Source organism: Mauremys mutica, chromosome 3 (assembly GCF_020497125.1).
Source record: "Mauremys mutica isolate MM-2020 ecotype Southern chromosome 3, ASM2049712v1, whole genome shotgun sequence".
In the NCBI taxonomy this organism is placed as follows: domain Eukaryota; kingdom Metazoa; phylum Chordata; order Testudines; family Geoemydidae; genus Mauremys; species Mauremys mutica.
The window spans coordinates 123,579,354-123,596,281 of record NC_059074.1 but is presented as its reverse complement, the minus strand read 5'-3'; the positions used below and the strand labels follow the sequence as shown (position 1 = coordinate 123,596,281).

The 16,928-nt window shown below is 43.5% G+C and overlaps 1 long non-coding RNA gene across 1 annotated transcript in view; it reads right to left on the bottom strand.

The window, feature by feature from the left end:
- The window catches only part of LOC123365953, a 49,903-nt gene extending 33,217 nt beyond the window's left edge, over window positions 1-16,686 (bottom strand). Inside the window, exon 1 of the long non-coding RNA XR_006577852.1 lies at window positions 16,638-16,686. This is a non-coding gene — a long non-coding RNA (uncharacterized LOC123365953). The remainder of the gene's footprint in view (window positions 1-16,637) is intronic.
- Between the last annotated feature and the right edge of the window lie 242 nt (window positions 16,687-16,928).

Here is a 16,928-nt window from a genome sequence, read left to right as displayed (position 1 = left end):
GAGGGGGGACTGAGGACGCAAGGTATCCCACAGTTCCTGCTGTCTCCGAAAAGCATTTGCATTCTTGGCTGAGCTCCAAATGCTTCTAGGGTCAAAAACAGTGTCCGCGGTGGGTCAGGGCATAGCTAGGCAATTTACGCAGCCCCCCACCCACCCCCAGAAGTGAAAGGGAAAACAATCCTCTCTTGACTCTTTTACATGTCACCCTATCTTTACTGAATGCTGCAGATAGACGCGATGGTGCAGCACTCAACACCAACATCCTTGCTACCCCCACGCTATGGATGGCTGATGGTACAAAATGACTGGTACCCGTTCTCATCATCAGCCTATTGGCACATGGGGCAGTGCAAAAGGGCTGGTAACCATGCCGACTAGCATCGGTAAGGTCAATCAAGGGCGCCTGGTCCTAATTTTTCGTGGTAGATGGTACAGTATGGCTGATAACCATCATCATCATAGCAACAGGGGGCTGAGCTTCATCAGCCCCCACCCTTCATGTGTAAAGAAAAGATTCAATTGCCCCTGGACTAGCAGCAGGATGCTGGGCTCCTCTCCTCCACACTCCTTAATGTCCTATCTGGACTATCATAGCAACTGGAGGCTGCCTTCCACTCATTTCTCACTAACAAGTCACTGTGTCTTATTCCTGCATTCTTTATTACTTCATCACACAAGTGGGGGGACAATGCTATGGTAGCCCAGGAAGGCTGGGGGAAGAATGGAATGAACAGGTGGGGTTGTTGCAGGAGCACCCCCTGTGAATAGCATACAACTCATAATCTATGCAGGATCTGACACAGAGCAGCTGTGCTCTCTGGTTCTCTGATACAGTGGTTCTCTAGTACACTTGCCCATATTCTAGGGAGGACTGATTCTATTTTTAGATACCAAAAAGGAGGGATTGACTCAGGGAGTCATTCCCAATTTTGGCTTTTGCGCCCCTGGCTAAGAGCAGCCAGGGGCACTTATGACAGCAGCAAATGGTGCAGTGCAAAAGGACTGGTAACCATGCCCATCTTATTACCAATTTATGGTATGGTAGATGGTACAATATGGCTGGTATCCATCTCTGCTATCATGCAAAAGCAAAAGCATGCTGCTGTGTAGCGCTGCTGGACCGCCTCTGTCAGCGGCATCTAGTACACATACGGTGACAGGCACAAAAGGCAAAACAGGCTCCATGGTTTCCACGCTGTGGCGTCTGCCAGGGCAATCCAGGGAAAATGGGCTTGAAATTATTGTCTGCTGTAGCTTTCCCGGAGGAAGGGATGACTGACGACATTTACCCAGCACCACCCGCGAAAATGGTTTTTGCCCCATCAGGCACTGGGATCTCAACCCAGAATTCACAGAGACAAACTAGACTGTGTTCATTGTTCACAAAAATTTATCTTTGCAAGGAATTCACTCCCTTTTTCCCATCACACAGCTTCGACTGTCTCCAGACCCGCCACAGCATCCCCCTCACAGAGGCTGGCAAAGATTAGGCGGCGAAAGAAAAAGACACGGGATGAGATGTTCGCTGAACTTATGGGGTGCTCCCGAGACGAGGCGGACCAGCAGAGCCAGTGGAGGGAGACCCTCTCTCTGTACCAGCGCTCACACAGCGAAGGGGAGGAGAGGTGGCTTGAGGAAGACAAGCAGGCGACTCAAACGCTGCTTGGACTAATGAGGAAGCAAACGGACATGCTCCTGCGCCTTGTGCATGTTATGCAGGACCTCAGGCAGGAGGACAGAGCCCCCCTGCAGTGTATCTGCAACCGCCCTCCCCCGCCACAAAGTCCCATACCCCCCTCACCCAAAATAACCAGAAGGAGGGGCACCAGAGCCCGTGTAAACTGTCACTGCACCCCAGCAGAGTGCTCAAGTACCCAAAAGCTCTCATACCCTAAATTTTGAGAAGTTCTTTCCTTCCCGCCTCACCCAAGCCCCCATCCCAGTTTCATCCCCTTATTCATTGATAATAAAAAATACTTTTCTGTTAATTACTGTTTCCGTCATGTTCTTTTAGAGGAGACTGTGTTTGAAGGGGGGAAAGGGGGTTGGTAATTTGACAGGACAATCACCTTTACCAGAGTACAGACACGGGGGCAGGATCAGCAGCAGGTCACACACACACTGCAGTCAGTACGCACCCTGGTCGGTATGGGAGGTGGTTTGCAGGTTCTGTGTGGGTGGGGGGGTACGTAACTTTGTAGCGGGGGAGGGGGGTTACAGATCTCATGCAATGGTCCCTGTCCTGGACCACAGAGCCACGCAGCAGAGGAATCTGTATCCGTCCTCCCCCGCCAAAAGGCCACATAGCCCCCGCACACAGAGTCCCAAAAAGGAGGGATGGCAGGCTCCGTTGAAACATCCAGTCCGGCACTGCAGACCACTCTGGGAGCAGGAGCCTGTCATTCCTCGAGTTTACAGGCGGTCTTTACATCACTGCACACCCTACCCAGCACAGTCCGTGTCCCGGTTTCAACCCTGTAACGCAAAGTCATCAATAAAGAAACCTTTGTAAAGTTACAGTGGAACATGTATTTTATTTTTAAACGTGTGTTGGAAGTTGGGGAAGCGGGGTGGGCGGGGTATGTAACTGCAGATGCTAGTCAACAGTCACTTGGTAAAGAAACAGGGGCAGCTTCAGCTTCTCTGTAAAGAAACTGAACAGTCACAGGTCACGCTGCTCGCTGCTCACTGGTACTTGAAGAGTTCCTTGTCGCTGTGCAAGGCGCCTGCACAGAGCTTCACGAGCCAGGGCATTAGCGGGTAGGCTGGGTCCCCGACGATCACTATAGGCATCTGCACATCCCCAAGACTTATTTTGTGGTCCGGGAAGAAACTACCTTCCTGCAGGCGTCTAAACAGACCACAGTTCCTGAAAACACGCACGTCATGAACTTTGCCTGGCCACCCGACGTTGATGTTGGTAAAACGTCCCCCATGGTCCACCAGTGCTCGCAGCACCATTGAAATGTAGCCCTATTTCTCAGCAGCTGACTGTGGAAGAGGTGGACGATAAGGTGCGAGGAGTTGACAACGGCCATAACTGCAGCGGGATCCGTGCTCAAAGTGCTGTGGCGCCCGCACTGTCACTGAGCAGAAAAGTGCACGAACAGATTGCCCGCAGCCGCTTTCAGGGAGGGCATGATTGACGGTTCAATGATGACAGTTACCCAAAACCACCCTCGACACATTTTTCCCCCCAGCATGCATTGGCGGGAAATCCCAGAATTCCAATGGGCAGCGGGGAGTGCAGGAACTGTGGGATAGCTTCCCACAGTGCACCGCTTCCAAAGTCGACACTGGCCCCATTACTGTGGACTCGCACAGTCGAACTAGTGTATTTAGTGTGGATACACAACTTCGACTTCATAAGGTCGATTCCACAAATTCGAATTAAGTTGATTCGAAATAGTCTTGTAGTGTAGACATACCCTTAGACAGGGAACATATTTCAGAAGTACCTATTAGTTCTCTCCCAAATCCAGTGCTCTCACTTTCCAAATCCCTCGATCTCCTTAGTCATTCCTATGGACTTCTCTACATTATAGAGAGATTAAACAAGGCAGGCAGATGATCTGCAGCATCCTCAGCTCTTGGTTATCTAAAATGGATTTCTCCTGAGACCCCCATTAGAAGGCACATATTCTTAAAGGGCAGATTTCCATTCTTCAACAGTGTGGTTACTATCCCTTGCATAGATTTGTCATGTAATTTGAATGCTGTCCTACATGGAATGACACTATTCCTATAGTCTCATCTTTTACAGCACTCCTGGGATTTCTAGGAGTCTCTCTGTTTGCCATCAGGTCCTCTTTAGACCAATTTGCAGGCTGACATCAGAGGACTGCTGTTCTTTCTCTTGCTCTCTCCAACTAATAATATTTAAAGCCATCTATTTCACTTTGCATTTGACATGAAGGCAAGCAAGTACATTTTAAAAATCACCTGTTGGGTAAGTAAGAAAAGCTTTGAGTCATTAAATTCATACACATTTTCCTTAGTCTTTGCCAAGTTATGTCTAAGCGTGGAAGGATTCAATTTATATTGGTAAATGTTGGTAAACGTTGATTTCACAGTACACATACACACTGACAAAAAATATTTCCAGTAATAATAATAGAAATTTATAGATAGGCAAAGTAAGAAAAATGCTGGTTGTGAATTTATTAGAGTTTGATTTAAGGATATTTACTCTGTATATTTTCACATGTGATCTTGACCCCTTCCCCTCATAATTTCACACAACTGTGAACATTTAAATTGATAAAAATAAAAAAGTTTACAAATAAACATCGATATTATCCATCCAAATTACTTAAAAAAACTGAATTCTGCCACGCCTAGTTATGTGCAATAAAACTCTTTGACTGTCCTTGACCACACTTAATCATTGACGATCAGAGTAGTGTAAGATATCCCTCAGATACAGTCTGATTACGTTATACAGAAAGATTACATTAAATGCTTCCTGCATTTTTGGCTGGGACAGCTGCTAACCGTGACGATATAATCAAAGGTTCCATTAAGGTGTCTGCCTTCCCCATTCTAGTTATCAGTAAGATTTTATGCAAATTCTTTATAAGATCTCTTGGCAGCTCACATTTACTGTTTTCTTTTGCCTGCATTTGCGTGCCATGTAAGCCCGGGAGCCTACACCACAGAGACCCACATTCCAAACCAAAATCTATTTAAACACAAGGCCACTGACTGTATCAGTCATAATGATTTTATATGGGACTTTAAAAAGATAGGCTTGTTTAGTGCAGAAAAATTTGTCAGATGTTCACAGCCTGAATTTCTGTGTTTAGTTAGTCAGAGTAGTATACTTATATAAAATATTACTGGAAAATGCAAGCGCGCACACACACACACACACTTTTCTTGATTTTTATTTTTAGATGCTTTTATAAAAACAAGCCATCCCAGCTGTGAAACAAGTCCTCTCATTTGGTGTTCACCGCTTAAACATTTGCAGTTAATTAGTTTATATTAATATATAGCTGATTAGCCAAATAAAATGGCATATCTCCCACTCTCATTCTGGGGCGGAGAGGTAAGATTTTTCTTAAAAAGACCTGCTGCACTTGTCTTACAGATATTCCTGTTTAATTCACAAAAAAGACCCATAATTACATACTTATTTCAGACTTTAAAGGACCATATGATTTGTTAGAGAGACAAGGTGGGTGAAGTAATATCTTTTATTGAACCAGCTTCTGGGGCTGAGAGAGACAAGCTTTTGAGCTTACAAAGAGTTCTGAAGAAGAGCTTGTGTAAACTCGAAACTTGTCTCTCTCACCACCAGAAGTTGGTGCAATAAAAGATATTACCTCCCCCTCCTCGTCTCTCTGAGATCCTTGGATGAACATGGATACAACAACACAGTATATATGATTTGTTGTGACTGTTTCTGGTTTACAACTGAGCAAAATCTCAGTGCATTTTTTTCCTTAAGTAGAACATTCCATAATTATCATCCATAATCAGCAGGTGATGAATAACAATAGTGCTTAGGACTTACATAGTGCTTCACAAAGGCTGGGACAAATTCACCCTAGGGTTTTATGAAGGTAAATACTAGTGAAGGACCAAAGAATTAGAAGTTCTGATGAGAGGGAGTTTATAACTGCAGAGATAGTCACTGCCTAACTTGCACTGGAGTGAAGGGGAGAGATATAGGGACCAGCACAGTCCAAAAAGTGGACAGGGCTACTTAAAAAAGGGCTGTGGCCTAGGGAGCAGGAGTGCATTGATTCAATCCTTTCCTTCAGCAGACTCCCCTGGTAGGGCACTTATGACGTTTTGGCCATAAACTAAAGCTGCTGTAGCCAAAGAGAAACCTGAGGGAAGACAGTGATGGTGAAACCACCTCCATTCCCTCACAGTGACGCTTCCCTGTAGCAAAAGGTGCTTGGTGGTGCAAGGAAGTGTAATGCACACCTCCCAGCATTACGGGCCTGATTCCACCCCACTGATGTCATCAGGATTTTCTCCACTGATTTCAGTGGGAGCTGGAGCAGGTCCTATCATCACTGAATCTATCCCACTAACTGAATCTCACAATGCTCCTGTGAGATATGTATGATTATTTACATTTTACAAGCAGAAGAATGGAGGCAGACAAGTTAAATGACTTGCCCAAGGTCACAGAAAGAGTCATGGTCAAAACTGGAATGTGGGAGTTAGTTGCCAGTTTGTATGGAAATCACCAATCCCTCACCCTGTCAAACAGCAAATATAGGGGGAAGTTAATTGCCCAATGAGCTCTGGCACCACCTTGAATTCTTGATTGTCTAACAGGACTTGCAGTCTGACTGTTCACATGTTTCTAACACCCATAACACATATAGGCTGACAGTGCATGCAATAGGAGTGGGGTTTAGATAGCTAATGTTAAAAAGAATTGTCAAACACAACACTGAAAGGGCATACATCTCATAAAATATCTGTTGATTAAGTAACAGCCATCTCCTCATGTATATGCTCTATTTTAACATGCACATTTTAAATGAGATTGTGCCAGTTTGTGCACATTTTTTCTCTCAAAGACTCATTATTACCATAATTTGTTCCACAGTAAAATCAAATATTCTCTAATGTTTTTCATGTCAAAATGACAGGGGGTGAAATACTATTTTAGCACCACAGCAAATTCCATTAAATGCCAGCGGAGTTTAAAGTCTTGTTGCGTATCTCAAATTCCCATTTTTAATTAGCTCTCTGGTATCCTTATTTTCCATCTGAGGTGGGAATTCTTTACAGCCAAACCTCTGTGGCATAAGCGCAGAACTTGTTCACAGAGCATGGCCGTATTAGATTAATATAAAACTGCTATATGTAGTTGTGGACAAAATAAAGCATCTAACATGCTGGTCTCCCTTCCCAACAATCTTTCAGTCTATTGCAATTTGAAAATGATGCTTTTCCCTTCCTGTCCTAAACTGTTGTGTAGGACCATGGGTCCTGCTACACAGTTGCTTTGTTCCACCCCACAAGGGGCGGTTTTTCAGTTATAACTCAGTGATTCAAATTTGAGTGATTGAGATCTGTAAGGATGACATATTTTTTCCACTGAAGACTGGGTTGCACAGTACTGGACTGCCATAAGAACCATTCAGACCTGCTAGGAGAGGAACGATCCACAGACAGTATGGAGAAGATGGTGACAATGAGAAGAATTTACTTACAGTGCTTTATACTTCATATATTGGACCTGGCTGCAACCTCATTTATGATCTTAGCACAATGAGGTTACACCAGTAAAATCAGATTCAGGGTCTATATTGCTAAATTATCCTAATCCATTTTTATTTGCAAATATATAGTCCTCGCAGATGATTCACAGATTTGTGGAGTTTAAGGCCAGAAGGGACCATTAGATCATTTAATCTGACCTCCTGTATAACACAAGCCATAGAATTTTACCCAGTTAACCCTGTAGTGAGCCCAGGACCTTGTGTTTGGCTAAAGCATATCTTCCAGAAAGGCATCCAGTCTTGATACGAAGACATTAAGGGATGGAGTCTCCACCACTTCCCTGGCTCGTTTATCTGGCTTCCGCTTACAGCTGCTAGTCTGCACATAAATTGATCTTCTGTAGAAAAAGCAGCACGATTCTGACTTGCACGCTCAAATTAATAGCAAAAGGTTCTCCACACCAAGCCTTTGAGAAAATTCTCATTCCTGCTTTACAGCATAGCGTAGATGCTTCTCTCCCTCCAACTCATCTTATGTTCCTCTCATAAAGGTTTTGCTCTCAGCCCCAGCTGTATTTTTGACACCCCATCCCAAACACTTAAATGCAAAAAAGCCCAAGCATGCTGAGAGTTAGATAGGGCAACTCCTCCTTAGCTAAACAAATTGGCCTTGAGCTAGCTTGGTCGCTAGGGCTGCCTTGCAACTAGACAAAACCCTAAACTAGAATTTAAGATGCAAATGCAACAGCTCCCAATAAAGGTGATCAGCTGGGCTAAAGCTCAGCCAGCATGTTACCTACTCTCCCTGCTCTAGCTGTAGGACCTATCCCTTTGGTGCTGCGAGTCCTAACTGTGTCCTGTCTGCTTCCAACTGCTAGTGCATATAATGGATAAGAACAGACATTTACTAATGGAGTCACTAATGGTGCTAGTCTTGTTGGTGATGAAGGTTCCTGAGCTCTAGTCCCTCTGATTACCTGCTGGGGCCATTACAAACACCCCCAGATTTTGGAGATGGGTAGGCTGGAATTGGAACCTGAATTCCCTGTCTTGGATCTCTATTACAGCTAATGAAAATAAAAGGGGGAGGGGAAAGAGGGGGGGCCTACTGGCCAAACACCAGGGAGGGGCACAGCTGTTGTGGAGGCTACAGCTGTCCTGAAGCTGCGATAGTGACCATGGAGCGGGCTGGATCTCTGTGACTGCGTGTAGTCTATAGTTAGAGTTTAAATCTGAAAACCTATTAGATTTCTTTAAAAATATGGTCTGTACCCAAAAGCCTGGAGTGCTGTATGGGCTAAAGCCATGAGCCATGCATATAGCTAACTGCGTGCAGTTGTTTGCACTTAAACCAAAGACCTAATGCCCTCAATCTGCCTTCTGTGAACGTCAGTGACTATAAATCAACACTCAATTCAACTGTTCCAAATGGCGATTTCTTTTACATTATCGTGGAGCATGCTGAGGATCACCTGGAAAGGATAATAATTACCTCACAGTAAACAGTGCAGGTGGAACTCTCCACCTTGTGCTTATTTTGTCTTATTCAATATGTATCATTTTGATTTAAAGTCATTTCCAGAAACACAATAATTGCTTTCTGCTTTCATTTTATTTAAACTGTCACATAATGCAGCACCTGGAGAGATTATTTTTATTGAGCCCTGATCACCCTGGGTGAGAAAGGAAGTGTGAATGGAGTCCCTCCTCCAGAGCAATACTCATATGCTGCGTACAAGTTTGTAGGCCCCGATATGCCATTAAGGAAAACAGATCTGCCCTTTACAAGTTTGGCCGTGCTCAGGGATGAGGTAAGCAAAGACTGATATTTGACTCAGCCTCTCTAAATAAAAAAAAGTTTGCAAAACGCATCACAGTCAACAAAACCATGCAGCTAAAGGGAGAGAATTATTGCAGAGAGGGCAAAGAGGAAACAGACATATATATCTGTAAAATGCCATCCTAACAAGGAGAGAGCAAGAGTTATAAGATCACTCACCTAAATACCTCCCAGGATGTCTTCTCTGATTAAGGATTTGTGAGAGTTATTGAGTTTTGAATTAGATGCACTTTAATAAAACAGTAGAATGTTCTTATCGGATTGCACCTGTATTGATTGTGTTAAAGAGGTCTATCCTCCGATCAAGGTCAGAGATTTTACATAAACTCACTAGGTACATAGAATCACTATTCGTATTTAGGATTCCTATAGTCTAGCCTCTTTGTTAGATTTTAATATTTATTTGTGACACTTAGGAGCAAATATACAATTCTCTCTCTCTCCTCCCTCCCCCCCCCGGCCCCTTATTCCAATTACAAGATATGTCAGATTTCTTTTCTTTTAACAGTACTGCAATAGAATTTTAGAACTCAGTCATCCTGCAAACAATTATTATTAAGTGCATTGCTGCCATAGCTGGTCCCATTAACTTCAACAGGACTACTCATGATAGTAAGCGCTATGTTTGGGAGCAAGCATTTGCAAGACAGACACCTCTCACAAAACTGGATGACTGGGCAACAAAATGGCAGATGAAATTCAATGTTGATAAATGCAAAGTAATGCACACTGGAAAACATAATCCCAACTATACATATAAAGTGTGTGGGGGGGTCTAAATTAGCTGTTACCACTCAAGAAAGAGATCTGGAGTCATTGTGGATAGTTCTCTGAAAAGATCCACAAAATGTGCCGCAGCAATCAAAAAAGCAAATGGAATGTTGGGAATCATTAAGAAACGGATAGATAATAAGACAGAAAATATTATATTGCCTCTATATAAATCCATGGTACGCCCACAACTTGAATACTGCGTGCAGATGTGGTGCCCCATTTCAGAAAAAAATATATTGGAATTGGAAAAGGTAAAGGAAAGAACAACAAAATTACTAGGGGTATGGAACAGCTTCCATATGAGGAGAGATTAATAAGACTTTTCAGCTTGGAAAAGAGATGACTAAGGGGGGATATGATAGAGATCTATAATATCATGACTGATGTAGAGAAAGTAAATAAGGAAGTGTTCTTTACTCCTTCTCATAACACAAGAATTAGGTGTCACCCAATGAAATTAATAGGCAGCAGGTTTAAAACAAACAGAAGGAAGTATTTCTTCACACAACGCACAGTCAACTTGTGGAACTCTTTGCCAGAGGATGTTGTGAAGGCCAATACAATAACAGGTTCAAAAAAGAAATAGATAAGTTCATGGAGGATAGGTTGATCAATGACTATTAGCCAGGATGATCAGAGATGCAACCCTATTCTCTGGGTGTCTCTAACCTCTGATTGCCAGATGTTGGGACTGGACGACAGGGGAGGGATCATTTGATAATTGCCATGTTCTGTTCATTCCCTCTGAAGCATCTGGCATTGGCCACTGATGGAAGACAGAACACTTAGGTAAATGGTCTGACCCTGTGTGGTTGTTCTTAGGTTCTTATTTTGCCTAGCACAGATACATTCTAAAATGATCTACAGACTTAAAGAAACATTGATCTCTCAAAAATTGTATATATTTCATATAACCAAGTTCCTTTAGTTAAATAAAATTCAGTTCTTAACATTTTCGTAATATAATCTACAGATTAGACTCTCAGATGGTATGAATCAGTATTGCTCCATTGACTTCAGTAGAGCTATGTCGGTTTATTACTGCAGTCTACAAATCCAGGAGGCTTCTGGGCAGTAAAATAATTTTCCTGAGAGAGAGACAGAGTGTGTGAGTGCTAGTGAGTGAGTGTGTGTGCGCGTGTGTACGTGTGCGTGTATACAAGGAGAGACAGACAGATACACTTTTTTTTGTTTGTTTACTCACTGCCCAGTTTGGTTCTGCTACCAAGCTGCAGACACATGACATTGGGGCCAAACCCCATTTAACCAGAAGCAAAGGCTGACAGTTCCAAAGAGTGTGATCCACAGCGGATGATGGATCAGCCCAGCCACCTTCTGCCTCATCCAGGAGTGAGATCCAAGCCCTTCACAACATGGCTAGACCAGAGAGCTACCAAGAAGGTAAGAGGTCCTGGGGCTACTGCTACAGCCAACAGGCTTCTTCTTTGTATGGAGCCACCACTCCACAATCAGCAGCAAGAAAGGGCCAGTCCAGAGGCCAATTTGGCTAGGGATCTGGGAAGAAATTCTACCCTGCTTCCTATTGCTCTCTCTCCTCCCATTGGAGGATGGTGGTGCCATTCAGGTAAGCACTTCAGGGCCATGCTGGGGAGGGAACAAGGCAAGAGAATTCTCTCGTGTCATCATTGGGCCATCAGTGCTAAGTAAAGGCATGCTCTTTGGGGAAGGACACCAAAAAGAGCCCTGCCCTTTCCTCAGATAGCTGCAGCTCAGCATATTGCCACACAGCATGGAGCTTCATATGGATCACTACACCAGCTTCCACCTGCCTATTTTCCACTCTTGGTGCTTGCAAGTGCAGAACAAAGAGTGAGCAGGCAACAAGGTGCCTGTGTGGGTTTGTCCTACTCCTGATGTTTTGGTGAGAGATAGAGGCTAGAAGGAGATACAGGGGGAATGGGCAGGTCAGGAAAAATCCCAAGCAGCAAGTTTAAACCTCAGACAAGAATGAACTTTCATGTCTGAGAGCTGGTGGTCAGCCAAGTTTCTCTAGCATAGCATTTGCATTTGCCTCACATGAATGCTCCTCAGTCCATAATCAGGCAGACACACTATGGCTTTTGCTTCAACTGCAGGGAAGAGAAAAATTCATTCTTTGACAGTTGGCAAGTAGATTTTCCTCCTCCACTTCCCAGCCATTGAGATGTGTGATCCCCATTTCTGTTATTTCATCAACTTAGCTTTCTTGTTTCTTTCCCCCCCTCCCCCAGTTAATCTAATACAACCAAGAAGCCCCAGGGGTCCTGAACAAGCTCAATTGCCCAGTTTCTCTAGAGCAGCAGTTACTAGGCCTAATACATGAAAGATTCATTGTGCAAAACCAGGCAGGAACAGTCTTTTACTGCTGCTCATCAAGGGTTTTGATTGTCTCACATATGGGGACAAGGAACAAAAAAGAGGCCTCTTGAGATGGGTGAGGTAGTCAATTTACAAAGCCCCATGACTTAATAGCAACCCTGAACACAAGAGGAGGTGAGGCAGAACCTTACAGAAGCCTATGCTTTGATAGAGCCCACTAAACAAAAGGTGGTGAGCAAGTGACCTCACAGAAGTTTGTGCTTTGACCCCAGCAGCCTTTACAGTCTGGTGTCTTTCATCCAGTCTCATTTTTTTCCCTAACAAAAAGTAGGAGCTGCAGGAATGATGTGTAAAAGTAAATCAACCAAGCAAGAGGGGGGAAAACCCAACCTTCACTACATCCTCTGGGTAGAATGACTACATCTGTGATGCCTTAAAGAGAATCAAACCACAACCGCTGCCAAAGTACTTTGTTTGGAAGAGCATTAGCCCTGGATTAAATGCTTGGTTTTGGCAAACCTCTCTTCTTTCCCTCAACATCTAAGGGTATATCTGCACTGCAGTAAAAGACTTGTGGCACAGCTGTGGCTGGTCCAGGTCAGTTGACTCAGGCTTGCAGGGCGTAGGCTGCGAGGCTATACAATTGCAGTGTAAATATTCGGGCTTGGGCTGGAGCCCGGGCTCTGAGACCCCACAAAGAGGGAAGGTCTCAGAAACGTCACTCGAGCCCATGCCTGTATGTCTGCACAACTATTTTATAGCTCTGGAGCCTAAGCCCCGTAGGCCCAGATCAGTTGACCTGGGCTCTGAGACTCGGTGCCACATGTTTTTGATCACAGTGTACACATACCCTAAAGGTCCCTGGATTCAATGCTTGGTTTTGGCAAATCTCTCTTCTTTCCCTCAACTTCTTTTCATTAAGAGTGGATCTTTTTTCAGTGACGACAGCTTCTCCCTTTCATCAGTTATCCCTTAGGTATCAGAACAATTATGAGAGCTTGTCTGTCCTGGGAGTGACATCTGGGCCACTGGAGATAAAATCAGGAATCCTTGCTGCCACACCATATTGACTGAAACGTTGCTTTCAACTGAGTCTTCATTCTAGCTTGGCATCATCTTCGGCTTGTGAGTATGGTGTGAGCAAATGCCAATACATTTTTTCCTCCCTAACTTCCAAGGAGGACCAGTCAGAATTTTTATCTGTGCTTAATTCAAACATGGTTTGCTCTAAAAGGGTGAGAACACCACTACTGAAAAACAAGCAATTGTTCCAAGTTCCCTAGCTGCAAATACTCTTCTCTGGTAAGGGGCAAACCTCACAAAACCCACACAATTCAATTTCCCCTATTGCTAGGGCCCCACAGCAAACCATTCCAAACATGCTTAATTGACACTGAATGAGGTTATTTTTCAAAAAACTGGCAAAGTTCTGAGTTCAACTGTGCTGTCTTCCATGACTGATTTCACTTGGATAATTTCCCACCAAGTTAACACAAAACCCAAAGACATCCTCCTTTACACAACCCTACTAGAAGTCCATAGGTCTCTTGGCTCCCAGTTTCCTGAGTCCCAAAGAGCAGCTGTGGGTAATGATGGAGGACGCAGTGTGAATCAACCCTGATTTTTAGAAATCACAAGAAGCAGCTTCCAATTTACATTGTATATTCATATTCAAAGCTGTCTTCACAAGGAAGAGGGCTAAAGACATTTTTTTTTAAATGCCTGACAAGACGACGTTTACATTTTGTCATCCCCAAAAATCATACTTCAGATGCCTTGTTTTGACTTTGTACCTTAGTGATGTTTACCTAATGGTTATAAACCTCAAAACTTGTATCTTGTCTGCACACAGATTATGTATTGATTAAACTATTTCTGCTCGGGGCGCAATGTTTAAAATAGATACAAACGCTATTGTGCACACAGTTATACTAGTGTAGCTTATCCCCTTATATTTATACCTTTATGCTGGTATAATTGCATCTATACTAGGGGGTTGTAATACCTTAACTATACAAGTTTCAAACCGCTAGTTAAAGCAGTACAAAACTTGTGTGTCTCGGGAAAATGTTTTTGTTCTTCAAACATTCTAATCAAAGGATCAATACTGCCCCATTGAAATCAGTGGGAGTTTTACCCCCACGTTGTTTTATAAAGTTCTCCCAGCTACAGGAGTAAGCCAACAACCACTTATGGTGTAAACAGCCTCTCATAGCAAAGAAAATGAAAATAACACCACTGATTAAAGCCAAACTTCTATAATCGCCTCTCCTACAAACCCATTAACACCTCATTAACACTACCACATGCCTACAAAAGAAATGGAGTTTGGGAACAGCTCAGGCACAAAGTAAACAAATGATAAACAGAATTGCTGCTTATTTTTGTCAGAAATAGTTGCTCCCTGGTTACACAGGTTATGTTCCTATGATCTAGAAAAGCAGAAATGAATGAGATTTCACATTCTCACAATGCAGTGAAGAAATGTTTCTTATACCATGAGATCATAACTCAGAATAAGGAAAAGATGATAAAAACCAACAAATGTAAAACAGAAGGGTTTTCTTTAATATAGTAAATTGATAAGGGTTGTAAAGAAAACTGATTTTTAATCAGACAATAGGCGATGATTTTAAGAATATGAAACAAATTAAAATAAAAAATGAGCATGTTAGAGCAAAATGAAAACTAGTAAATATACAAGGTTAAAGGCAAACTAAAATAGGGCTAGATTGTGCTGTTAGGCTCAGTCTCGAATATGGAACAACACCAGGAAATAGTTGTGTCTCAGAGTCATCTTGGAATCTCAATTTCTCTGGAGTTTCCATTTTCCACTGCAGGGATCTTGCATCAGCCATTTACAAGACACAGTGTATTCTTCCCTTTGCATCCAGTCACCTCTGCTGGGGCACAGTATGGGCATGAGTGGGGAAAGGAGAAAGGGGCGGAGTCATGAGGCTGATTGCTCTAATGCCCCCAGAGTCCCCTCCAAGCAAAGCCCCTGCTTGTCTCTCTCTCCCTGGACCCAAGATCCAGGCAGGTCTACTGCAAGCCTAAAATGGCTGAGGAAAGATGGTCCAGTAGTTCTAGCGCAAAGCTAGGACTTGAGAGACCTGCGTTCATTTCCTTGCTCTACTTCAGATTTCATGTATGACCTTAGGTCATATATAAAGTACAATGCAGGTCCTGCTCTGCAAAATATGGCTAATAGCACTTCCCTACCTCACAGGGGTGCTGTGGAATAAATACATTAAAGACTGTGAAGGGCTTTGAGATATGGGTGCCAACTCCATGAGTGGAGCACCATGGAAAAAAAATTATTGGGTGCTCAGCCAATCAGCTGTTTGCTGGTGGGTAGGAGGAGGGGGTGGAAAGAGGCAGAGCGAGGACAGGGCATGCTTGGGGGAGGAGGTGGAGCAGGGTCAGGAAGAAGTGGGGAGCAGGGGCCTTGGAGGAAAGGGGTGGGGCCTCAGGGTGAAGCAGCCACCCAGACAGAAGAATCACAGAATATCAGAGTTGGAAGGGACCTCAGGAGGTCATCTAGTCCAACCCCCTGCTCAAAGCAGGACCAATCCCCAGATAGATTTTTGCCCCAGATCCCTCAATGGCCCTCTCAAGGATTGAGCTCACAACCCTGCGTTTAGCAGGCCAATACTCAAACCGCTGAGCTACCCCCCAAAGTCAGTGAATGTGCCTTGAGATCTACTGATGAAGAGTATTATATAAGAGGCAAGTTATTACTGCCCTGCACAGTCAGTGTAAGGCCAAGGCACAACCTGTTTGTGAACAGGCAAAAGACAGTCGAGAACTTAACATCGCCACATTTTGCTTGTTTGTTGATTGTCCAGTGTTGTGTCATTTTTGTCTCGTGTTTTTAGGTTTCAGTCCTGCACCCAATAGTGAGGCTACTCCTGGGAGTAAAGTTACACATACCTAGGCCTTGTTTACATGCAGAAGTTGTGCTAATTTAATGTAAAATCTTTTTAAACCCAATTTAGTTAAACTGGAGTAAACTCTCAGGTGGACACACTTATTTCAGTTTTAGAATGGTTTATTTTGGTTTAGTTTAAACTGCACCCTAATCAACTTAAGCCAAAGCAAAAGAAACGTGGTTAAAGAGTATCCACACCAGTTCAGGTAAATCAGTTCAAATCTCACACCTTAAGTGAGTGCAACCTTCCTGCACTCACATAAGTACATAAGCACTTAGACTCTAAGCTCTTTCAGGAAGGGACCATTTCTTCCTCTGGGCTCATACAGTGCTTAGAGCAATGAAGACCTAACCCTGACTAGAGCATTTGAGTGGTACCACAATATAAATAATAAATAACAGTGATGGAGTGTGTCCCATTAGACAGGGAACTAGACTAGTGATTCAAGAAATCTAGGCTCTGTTTCTGGCTCTCCAACAGGCCTGCTGTGTAACCTCAGACAAGTCACTTTCCCTCTTGCTATGTGTCTGATTCATCTATTTAGATGACAAGTTCTCTGGGATAGGAACTGGTTCTTACCATGTGTTTGTAGGCAGCCTTGCATAGTGGGGCTTCGATTTCATCTGGGCCTTCTAGGTTCTACTGTAAAACAAATAGCAATGATTAAAATAAATAATCACAAGAGTACAAAGGAATGTAACTTTTGTAATTGTGCATGTACATGGCAGAGAGAGAAAAGAAGCTAACGGTTGCATGCCTGCATTTTCAGGCTTGTGTCACGCTCTAAAATCACATCCAGATGGCAACAAAAAAATCACAGCCTCAAAGCAGCTGATGAAAGACAGTTGCACTAGCTGGTGTGATTCTTGG